The sequence below is a fragment of the Cicer arietinum genome, chromosome 7 (assembly GCF_000331145.2).
Source record: "Cicer arietinum cultivar CDC Frontier isolate Library 1 chromosome 7, Cicar.CDCFrontier_v2.0, whole genome shotgun sequence".
Taxonomy (NCBI): domain Eukaryota; kingdom Viridiplantae; phylum Streptophyta; class Magnoliopsida; order Fabales; family Fabaceae; genus Cicer; species Cicer arietinum.
Genome location: NC_021166.2, coordinates 42,184,873 through 42,196,663, shown reverse-complemented (window position 1 = coordinate 42,196,663; position 11,791 = coordinate 42,184,873). Strand labels below are relative to the sequence as shown.

The 11,791-nt window shown below is 33.0% G+C and overlaps 1 long non-coding RNA gene across 6 annotated transcripts in view; it reads left to right on the top strand.

Annotated features, from left to right (window-relative positions):
• The first annotated feature begins 9,583 nt into the window (after window positions 1-9,583).
• The window catches only part of LOC101509135 (uncharacterized), a 6,472-nt gene continuing 4,264 nt past the window's right edge, over window positions 9,584-11,791 (top strand). The window contains exons 1-6 of one of the 6 annotated variants that reach the window (XR_012163913.1): window positions 9,584-9,840; window positions 10,138-10,203; window positions 10,485-10,589; window positions 11,060-11,212; window positions 11,298-11,454; window positions 11,547-11,739. This is a non-coding gene — a long non-coding RNA (uncharacterized lncRNA). Of the gene's footprint in view, window positions 9,841-10,137; window positions 10,204-10,484; window positions 10,684-11,059; window positions 11,213-11,297; window positions 11,455-11,546; window positions 11,740-11,791 lie in introns of all 6 variants that reach the window. The other 5 variants (XR_012163911.1, XR_001144444.3, XR_012163912.1 and 2 more) reach the window with 5 other exon arrangements.

The following is an 11,791-nucleotide window of genomic DNA, read 5'->3' as shown; positions in this document are numbered from 1 at the left end:
TCTTATTAGCATTAGTCAACTTTGTGGCAAGGGTTACAAATAGCTTTCAACCAAGATGAATGCATTATCTAAAATGAGGTATCAAATGAAATCCAGTTTGTTGGTAAACGCTTTAAAATTATTTTATAATTAACCATTATGATTTATCCTTAAGAATGAAATATCTTATGGTAAGTGACAACAATGATGCATGACTATGGCATAAATGATTTGCACATATCCATATGGATCATTTAAACAAGTTAGTCATGCATGAACTTGTTGTATGCTTACCAAAGATGAAATTCATTAAGGAAAAATTATGTGATGCTTGTCAAAAGGGAAAGCAAACTAAGGTTTCATTTAAACCCAAGAATATTGTATCAATTTCAAGACCACTTGAATTGATGAATATGGACTTGTTTGGTCCCTTAAGAACAAAAGTCTTGAGGGAAATTCATATGGACTAGTAATTGTTGATTATTTCTCAAGGTTCACTTGGACCTTATTTTTGGCAAATAAAAATGAAGCTTTTAAAGCATTTAAAAATTATGCCAAACTAGTTCAAAATGAACAAACAACCAAAATTGTGTCAATAAGAAGTGATCATGGAGGTGAATTTCAAAAGTAGAGTGTTGTGAAGAAAATGGAATCTTCCATAACTTTTCTGCACCAAGAACTCCTCAACAAAATGGACTTGTTGAGAGAAAGAATAGATCATTGGTAGAACTTGCAAGGACCATGCTAAGCGACTCAAGTTTACCAAAATACTTTTGGGCAGATGCTGTAAGTAGAGCTGTTATGTATCCAACCGAGTAATAATTCGACCAATCTTAAAGAAGAATCCATATGAACTCTATAAAGGTAGAAAGCCAAACAACTTTCACTTTCACATATTTGGATGCAAATGCTTTGTGCTAAATAATGGTAAGGAAAATCTTGGAAAATTCTATGAGAAAGCCGATGAAGGTATCTTTATGGGTTACTCCTTATCCAATAAAGCTTTTAGAATTTTTAATAAAAGAACTTTGTTAGTAGAATAATCTATGCATGTATCATTTGATGAATCAACCCCTTGAAAGAGGATAAAAATGTCTTTTGTGATGATGATGATTTTATAAGTGATGATATAATCAAAGACAATCAAATTGATCAATCAATTCAAAAGAATGAAGTCAGTATTGAGCAGCAAGATCAACATAATGATATCCCTCAAGAATGGAAAATCCGTCGAGATCACCCAATTGACAACATTATAGGTAATATCAACATAGGAGTTACTACAAGACTCAAACTCCAAGAGGCATGTTTGAATATGGCATTTATCTCTCAAATAGAACCTTCTAAGGTAGGTGAAGCACTTAAGGAAGATCAATGGAAACTTGACATGCAAGAAAAACTAAACCAGTTTGAAAGAAACAAAGTGTGGAAACTTATTCCAAATCCTAGCAATAAACACATCATTGGTACCAGTGTTTAAGAATAAAATAGATGAAAATGATATAATTGTTCGAAACAAGGCAAGATTGGTTGCTAAAAGATACAACCAAGAAGAAGGGATCGACTTTGATGAATCATTTGCTCCGATAGTAAGGTTAGAAGCAATCCGATTATTACTTGTTTATGTTTGCTCTATGAATTTTAAATTATTTCAGATGGATATCAAGAGTGCTTTTCTAAATAGCTACATTAATGAGGAAGTATATGTCAAACAGCCATTCGGCTTTGAAGACTTCAATAATCCTTCACATGTCTTCAAATTAAAGAAAGCCCTTTATGGTTTATAACAAGCTCCAAGAGCTTGGTATGATAGGCTGAGCAAATTTATATGTGAATGGGGATTTGAAAAAGGTAAAGTCTATAAGACATTATTCATTAAAAGGACTAATTATCACACTTTACTTGTTCAAATCTACGTTGACGGTATCATATTTGGATCAACTAATAATAAAATATGTGAATATTTCTCATTAATGATGCAAGGAGAATTTGAAATGTCCGTGATGGGTAAGTTAAATTATTTCCTTGGTCTTCAAATCAAGCAACTCAAGAATGGCATTTTCATCAATCAAGCAAAGTACTGTAATGAACTATTAAAGAGATTTGAGATGGACAACAGTAAAGAAAGTGCAACTCCAGTGGGCTCCAAAACTTATGTAGATAAAGATGAAACTGGTAGATCAATAGATATATCAAAATATCGAGGTATGATTGGTTCTCTTTTATATCTAACGGCCAGCAGGCCAGATATTATGTTCAGTGTTTGTTTATGTGCAAGGTTTTAGGCAGATCCTAAGGAATCCCATCTTGTAGCAGTGAAGTGAATAATGAAATATTTGAAAGGAATAACCAATGTTGGCTTATGGTATCCAAAAGGCAGTATATGCAATCTTGTTGGTTATTCTGATTTTGACTATGCAGGATGTAAAACAGATGGAAAAAGCACAAGCGACACTTACCATATCTTATAGTGTCATGATTTTGTAAAAAGCAAGCATGTGTCCTGATTTTGTAAAAAGCAAGCATGTGTGGCTCTAAGCACTATTGAAGCAAAATAGATAGAAGCAGACAGTTGTTGTGCAAAGATTATATGACTCAAGCAGCAAGCAGTTGACTATGGACTTGATCTCGGATGCATCCCTCTAAGATGTGACAATACTAGTGCTATCAATATCACAAAGAACTCAATCTTGCATTCTCGAACCAAACATATAGACATATGTCATCACTTTATGTGCGATCATGTTCTCAAGAAAATATTGAAGTTACATTTGTGGATACACATAATCTACTAGTGGATATCTTCACAAAGTCATTGCCTAAAGATTCATTCTATAAGATACGAAGAGAACTTTGCATTCTAAATGAAAATGATCTCTAATACAAGGTATTGATACTTTGTAAGTCACTTCTATTCAAAATCTTTAAATCTTCATTTGATAAGTTGATAGAATTAAATCTTTGATGTATGGATATGTGTTTTCTCAACATGCTTATGTCTTTTAAATATTGTTTTTCTGTGAAAATTCAACTTTAAAAATGAATTTTTTTTTTCATTGTAGCCGAATACAAGTTTCCAGAAAAATCTGTATTCGACTACAACCAACGTGTAGCTGAATACATATTTGAATTTTTCCCTATATATATGTGTTTTTGCGTTTTTGGTCACTATATGCAAACTTCAATAGCCGAATACACCATTTCCTCCATTTCCAATACTCCAAAAAATTCATCCAATCTTACTTGCAAACCTTACCAAATCTATCCACTATCATTAATTGCATCTAAGATTGCTACAAACTCAAAATCAAAACTCCAAATCCCTAGATTTTTCCCCAAAATTTGAAAACTTCATCTTCTTCAATTAGTACCATGGATGCACTAAAAGGAGGTTCCCGAACCAAGCATGCTTCAATGGGTCCTTCAAAAAGGAGGGCAAAGAATGACAATGTTGCATACTTGTCAAGATTACTTCATTCACCCAAAGAAATCGACCGGTTCAGAACCTACTACTCGGATAAAAAGTTGGTAACTCCAAAATATGGTACATTTGATTCTTTCTCAGCTATTAAATTTCCTAAGTTACTTAGGGTGCAACATTTGGAAGCGTTCATTAATTATAATTGCCCAATCTATGCTGATTTACTTAGGGTGTTTTATTGCAACCTTAAGAAAGAAGGATTTAAGTTGGTATATCAAGTGAAAGGAAAATATATTGACTTAGAAACTCGAATAATTGGAGAAATTATGCAGTTACCATTTGAGGGTTAGAAACTTAGGCCTGGAAATTTGTGTGATTGGGAAAATGTGACAAAATATATGCTTATGTATCATCGTACAAAAACACCATGGAAAGAAAATGGGCACAGGGCTGGTTCTGAATTTGCTAGGAAATAGTACGGTATTGGAAACTTAACCGTTGAAAACAGGCTACTATATTATTTCCTAAGTTACATTTTGGTTCCGAAGGTAGGGAATTATTCACAAATGATTGAATTTAAGCTTCATATTATGTACTTTATGCTAGAAGGAACTGATCTCAATTGGTCATATTTTGTCCGATCTGTTCTGTTTGCTTCCAAGAATGCCATCGGTTTGCCTTGTGCAAAAGAGATCACTAGGATTTTGGATCATTTTCAAGTAGATTTTTCAGGTGAAGTCATGTATACACCTACAAAAGGCAATGTTCTGGACTTGAATGTGATGCCCAGTATGAAGATTGTGTGGAGCGAGCAACTTCAAGCTTATGTCCACAAAAAGCGATTTTGGACAATCATCTACGGTTGCCCAGGTTGAAGAAGAAGTAGAAGAAACAGCGTCGAACGATGACCACGTTTCAAATCGCATGGTTATGAACAAGCTCAACTCCCTTCAAACCTTCATAACTGAACAATTTCAAACTATGGACACATCCATTCACAACAGATTCCAAAACACTAACACAACCATTGCCCAGAACCATGAGTCTCTGTTGAATGAACTAAATAGCTTGTCCCTCAAGATTGACCAAGTTCACAACCCACCAGATGATGTAGTTGGCTGATGTAGTTTATGTTATTTTCTTTCAATGCTTTGTAAAATATTTCGTTTAAATTCATAACATTGATGGTGTATGACTGAGACTTGTTTAAATTTTAACTTTGCTTTTGATGTTATATTCCCTACTTGTGTTATGTCTTTATTCCCTATATATTTTGTATGCTTAGAGTATTTGTCTGTCGTTTTTTTCTTCCTTTTTCATCATGTCAAAAGGGGGAGAAAATTGTATGTTGTTGTTGTAAAAGAATTTGTAGGTTTTCAAACTTTCAAACACATGATGGCATGAACTCAAGATCAAAGGGGGAGTAAGCATGCATTAAGAGGGAGAAAAATGAAAACGATCAAAGCTTTGAAGTTTCAAACAACAACAAGGTTTTGTCATCATAAAAAAGGGGGAGAATGTAAAATACTAATGATTTTTATGATGACAAAGACCAAGGAAAGTGATCAAGTTGCAAGTTCAAAGTGAAGTCAACAATCAAGTCAAATATTGTCAATATTCTAAAACGCTTATAGTTTAAGGTACTTGATGCAATCTAATGATGTTATATTTAAAATGTACACGAGAAGCTTCAATTTTAGCATATGCATCAAAAGAATTTTTGAAGTGTCAAAATGCATGAACAATGTTTGACAATTAAGTTTTTTGACAAAAGTCAAAGCTGTATTCGACTACATATATGTGTAGCCAAATACAAATGAAGTCAGTAGCAAAAACTTCACAATTGTATTCGACTACAACATCTTATAGCTGAATACAAATTCAAGTCAATGGCAAAATCAGCATATTTGTATTTGACTACAAGATGGTGTAGCCGAATACAAATACCAAGTTAGTAGTTAAAACTACAATTTTGTATTCGACTACAACATGATTTAGCTGAATACAAAACAAGTTAGTAGAAAAATTTAGTCATCTGTATCCGAATACAAGGATGTGTATTCGAATACAAGCTTGAAATTTTCAAATAAATATGAATGTTAAAGAGGTGTATTCGACTACACTTAGGCTGTAGCCGAATACAAATGCGAAGCTGATAACGTTTCAGCAAGTGTACTGAACCGTTCCAAGTAATAATTAAAACGGTAGCACCGAGTGTCGAACTCAAGGATTGCGTTTTACTATCGAATTATATTTAATTATTGAAATTGAACAAAAAGTTTCCGAATTGATTGAAATCATATTTGAAATTAACAACAGTAATAAAATTGATCCTTTGTAATGAGAAAAATGTCAAGGATGAGTTTCACTTTGAATCCAACCTTGGTGTCTAATTTGATCCTAGTTACTGAATTCCTTTATTGAATTATTACCGAATTCTCTTTATTATTTTTGCCCTAATGTCTTAGTGACAGAACCTTTAATTCCAAAGTAACCCCTAATTCCTTAGTAGATTTAATATTAGAATTAAGCATTACCGTATAGAAATTTTCTTCTAAATTATTGCTTTGCAACTCATTTAATTGGTTTCATGATCTGCATCTATGTCTAGACTACAAATTCGTGAATTTCTCATCTCAAACATTTGTAAAGTCCACTTCCGTTTCAAAATACAAATCATAGAACATTGTAATGTTGATCAAGCAATAAAAAGCATTAAGCACAGAAATGAGAAAAATAATTCAATGAACTCATTCATATAACTAGAAATCAAATCATAAAAATAAGGGTTTCATCTTGTTACACTCATCCCTAAAAAATAGGGTTTAGTTACCTATTAAAGGAGATAAAAGAGATAGAGATTCATTGTAATGTTGATCAAGCAATAAAAAGCATTAAGCACAGAAATGAGAAAAATAATTCAATGAACTCATTCATATAACTAGAAATCAAATCATAAAAATAAGGGTTTCATCTTGTTACACTCATCCCTAAGAAATAGGGTTTAGTTACTCATGACAGAGATAAAAAAAGATAGAGATTAGGGAATAATTACAAGAAGGATTCATGAATGATTCTTGATAAAACTGCTCCAACGATGTTAGAAACGGCCGTCTTTGAGTTTCTATGCTAGGGCACAAGTCTCCCAACTTCCCAAGAGTCAAAAAGATCCCTAAAACAGTGAAAATTTGTGTTTTTATGAAGGATGATGCGCGTTGCACTCCCTAGGCGCAGGAAACGCGCTCCATGCGCACCTGGACTGCTGAACGACAGGTAAAGCGCCTCAGGCCCGGCTAGCGCGCTTCAGACGCACAGAATCTGTTGTCTGACTTATACTGCATTGTACTCCTCTTTGGATTCTGAATTTGGTTCCGGTGTCTTCATTAAGGTTGTAGCTATGGATCTTAGCTTTCATTGACACTTGGGTTGACTCCAATTGGACATCTACAACTCCAGATATTGCTGAAATACTGTACATATGTCATGTTGATTTCTCACCAAAATTCAGCACTTCACTAATACAAAGTAACAACGCAAAACTCCGAAAAATCTCTACTTAATCAAGGAAATAATAACATAAATATATCATTAAATCAAAGAACTAAAATCAATAAAATATATCAAATAAATTCTTAATATATCATTAAATCAAAGAACTAAAATCAATAAAATATATCAAATAAATATATCATTAAATCAAAGAACTAAAATCAATGAAAAATATGCATATGATGAAGAGTCATCACAACCCCAAACTTAATCTATTGCTTGTCCCCAAGCAACAATTTATTTCATATTTTATGCAGTTAAAAGTAAACTTAAACTCAATTTCTCCAATCAAATCAATCTCAATTTTCAAAGTTTCAGCTACTACAAAACATTCATCATACTCCATGGTTGCTTACAAAAAAACGATACAATTTGTACACTTTAGCATTCATTCATCAAGTTCAACTCTCTCTTCACACAATCTCTCCAAAATTTCTCTCAAGTGTTTAGAAAAGGTTACGAATTTATCACTCAAATCCTAAAACATGCATCATGCTACCATAGGCTTGAAGAAATTCTAGTTAGCAATCACAATGCAACAAACACATACACTTTTGGATGACTTTCGAGTTGTAATGGGGCTTATGTAAGAGTAGGACATTTTGGGATAGTAGGCTTTAATACTTTGAGTTTGGCATACATTTCCAAATTATTATACCATTTTTCATTTTTCTTCACCTTTTCATTTTGGAGATTCTCAAACATTGACAAAAGAACCAAGAAGATATTATTTACCAAAGTACACAAACTGATTTTTTTTCTTTTTTTTTTTTCTTCTTTCTTCTTTCTTTTTCTTTTTTCTTTTTATTTTCTTTTTGTGAGAATCACCACCCCAAACTTAAAAGGTTATTATCCCATGAGCAACCCCAAACTTAGAATTTTACCAAGACAAAACAAAATTTCCTACCTAACTCCAAGTAAGGTGATGTAATGAGAGTCATGTCTTTGGTTGTTAATGTGGCTAGTAACCGAAAGAAAAGGGCAAGGCTCAAAGGGGTTAGCCAAGGGTAAAATTTTCATAGGGTAGTTAGAAAGGCTCAAACGATCAAACAAAATTGTCTCAGTGTATGCATAAATTACAAGTAATGCAAGTCAGAATTAGTACGAGTTCTGAAGGGATAACACATGTCTGGATAATGACACAACAAAGAATTAAAGTGTTTAGGCCCAAAAGCTCACAACTAGGATAATAAGAAAGAGTATGAACTATCTAAATGATGTCAAACGTACTACTATAAAACTTATTTAATGGCAAGTAAGACTTCGACAACCAAGGATTAATCAATAATGCATGCATTAGTGAAACTTATCGAACTGAGCAATGATATGAGCAACGAAATAGAGTTTAAATTTCAAAATCCCAAACAGAAAACTTAAGACCAAATGCAAGTTGTTAATAATTCTTCATCATAGTGCACATTTACACACAATTAGAAAGAAATAAATAAAAAAAATAAGATTGCAAAAGAATAAAAGTTACCTCTACCTGTGGGTTGCCTCCCACGAAGCGCTTCTTTAAAGTCACTAGCTTGACGCCTCAACTATTGTCAAGGTGGCATATATGATAGGAAGAACACATCATCCTTCCTTTTCTTTTTGTTTGGTAGAAATTCCATGAACTTAAGAAATAAAAGATATTGCTTCCATGTCCTTCTCAATTGGACATTGATGAACAAGACATAGATTGAATCTCGAGCTTTATCAATCTCTTCTTTTTTTCTTTTCCTTGTTCGTCTTTTCCTCTTGCTTATCTTCTTCTACCACAACAATGAAATTATCTTCAATCTTCAACTTCTCTTTCATCTTCTCAAACTTAACCACTTGCTCAAATAACCTCTCACGTTGATTTTCAAATCTTTCAATTGAAACCATGTTATTCTATATGAATTCAACCAAAACATCCGTAACGTGAAAGTTTTTGTCACCTGATTCTTTGGATGGAATTTTAGGAGGTAGAATTTGTTCCCAATTGATATTTTTAATGTAACACTCGTCATTTTCTATGACTGACAAAAATATCTTCATATTCTACTAGTTCGGCAAGGTCATCAGCATAATTTTCATTCTTATGTACTTCTCCACAAAAGTCACACCTAAGAGACTGCATCAGAAGGATCTTAGGGTGATATTTTAAAAATGTATACACTACTAGAAAATTGCATTTTAGCTGCCATATTTAGCGTAGGCCCCCGACTCCGACGCTAACTAGCGTTGGCGTAGCGTCGGCCAGACCGACGCGAAAGTGACATATTTTATATTTCAATGTCCTCAACAATTAGCGTCGGTGTGGCCGACGCTAACTCAAATAATACAGACGCTAGTTTATTTATTTTATTTTTTATTTTTTAGACTAATATATAGCGTCGGAAAGGCCGACGCTAAGTTTATGATTTTATAAAATTGAATTCTTTAATAAAATCAGATGAATACTTAGATTGTAAAATTAAATTTTATGATTTTTTATTTATCATTCTCGTTTAAAAAAAATAAGAGAAACTATAAAAATAAGAGTAAATTTGCTTATTAATTATTATTATTATTATTATTATTATTATTATTATTATTATTATTATTATTATTATTTTAATAGTTAAAAGAAAGGGAACATGTCTTCATAAGTAAAAAAGAAGAAAGGGAACGAAAATAAAATCAGGAAAATAGAAACCCCTTCAATCCCTAAATGACCTCTCCTTCAAGCTACTCAGCTTCTTCCTTCGATTGCGACTGCTCGTCACTTTTGGGCACCTTCTTCCATCACTCAAGAAAGTCAGCACCGTCAAAGATCTCTTGATTCCTCGCGGCCGGGCCGGCTTGGAAGCAAGCTACATGTCGCATATCTCACCCCCTTTCTTATTATTAGTAAGATAGGTACCCCTTGCTCTTTGCTCCAGGTAACCCTATCTTCTTACTGCAAGATACTACCCTCTTTTGTTTCTCTTTGAATTAAACCGTAATTTGATTCTTGATTGAACATTATTTTATTTCTCTATGGTTTTTATTGTGTTTCTCTTTGTAAATTTGAGGTGTATGCTTATCCTTTTTTCCCTACTCAACGATGAATGTTCCATGTCATTAGAACAACCTTGCGAAATCATATTCAACAAACCCTTTTCTACCTATCTTGTCTCTCAAAGTGTGAATGTCTGCAACCTGATTTGGTTAAACTCATTGTTGTCTTTATTTTGCAGTTGAAAAAGAATTTGGAGTTTGTTGTTTGTTGTTTTTCTCTTTGGATTTTGCTGTCAAAATATTAGGTTTGGTACCAATTGCACTCTAATATGCCCATTTGATTCAATTTCATTTCTTTTGCTTAAGGTACTGTGATGGATTGATTAAATTAAAGCAGTATCTTGATCAATTTACACATAAAACAATTTTAAGTTTAATCTTCACATAAATTACGTATAGAAAATTGGTAATTATCTATCTCTTGTTGGTAACAGTTATCAACTTATCATCAAAGCTAACTAATGACAATTTTCATTTAAAAATTATGTATGTTATTTGAAATGACAAATGGTTAATGCGATTTCAGATCACAAATTCTAGTTGTTGCTGCTAGCTACTTAATAGCATCGTTGGGATAATTAGCAGTCAAGACTTTGAGGTTTATTGTCAGAAAATCCCTTGGGAAGTCATGGTATGCCAATGCAGTTGAGGCTGCATGCTCTCACTTGTCACAAGTTAGCTTTATTGTTGAAAGAAGGGCTTCGATGTTAGGTCACAATAAACATGTAAATTAGTGGTTTTCCCATTTCTGATTCTTGATCCCTTTTCTTATATAGTTATATTGGAATACTAATAAAATATATATGTTTTATGATACTGATTCATATATTTGTATATTTGAATACTAATGTATATTTGTTTTGATGAGTTTTAGTTCCCATAATAAAAAAATCATTTAATTAAGAATACCCAAAAGATAGACTGTAGTTATACTTTTGTAATGTTCATGCATTTAGGAGGTTAACCACCACATTTGTTAGTCCTTTAAGATTGTAAGGTCTGTTGGCAGTTGACACATAAATGTTTTGACAGCTGTTCTTATTCATAATTTATCATGTGGCATATTAAAGTGAATAAATTATTTGTTTCATGTATTTGCAGAAACTGACCGGGGGAACTCTTGCTAAGACTAGGGCAGCAACCACCAACTGGGGACACCAGCCAAGTAAACAAGAAGCTGAGAAAATGATGAGAGAATCCACCTTGGATAGACTTTCTTCTTTAATTAGAAATCATGAGAAGAAACTAGCTCTGGTAAGTTACAACTTACAAGAGACCAACTGAAATGACTTCTCAAAGACTATTTGTTGTTACCATATCTAACTTTATATGGTCATAGGCAAAAGCAAGGTTCAAGAAGGCTGAGAAGGATTTAGCGAAAATATAGGGTGATTTGGAACCAGCAGACCTTCCATCTTATTTGGAGACATTAACTAATGAAGAGAGATTTTTGTTTAGGAAGATTGGTCTGAGTATGAAGCCATATTTACTTCTAGGTAAGAACAACAAATTTATGATAGCTTTATGAGCAGTTGCTTTTGTACAAATTTATTATACAAGAAAAAGTTAAAAAGCATGATATTTTCAGGGAGGCGAGATGTTTATGCTGGCACCATAGAAAACATGCATCTACACTGGAAATATCGAGAGGTCGTAAAGATAATTGTGAAAGGGAAAATATCTACACATGCTTCTACTTCCATCCGCAGGTTACAAGACCCAAAAGCTTGTTGACACGAAGACAAGCATTGGCTCGGTCTATTGAGCTTCAAAGACGAGAGGTAATAAAGCAATAATTTCTAATTAAATGAGACTTTTACTTGGTCTTTTATC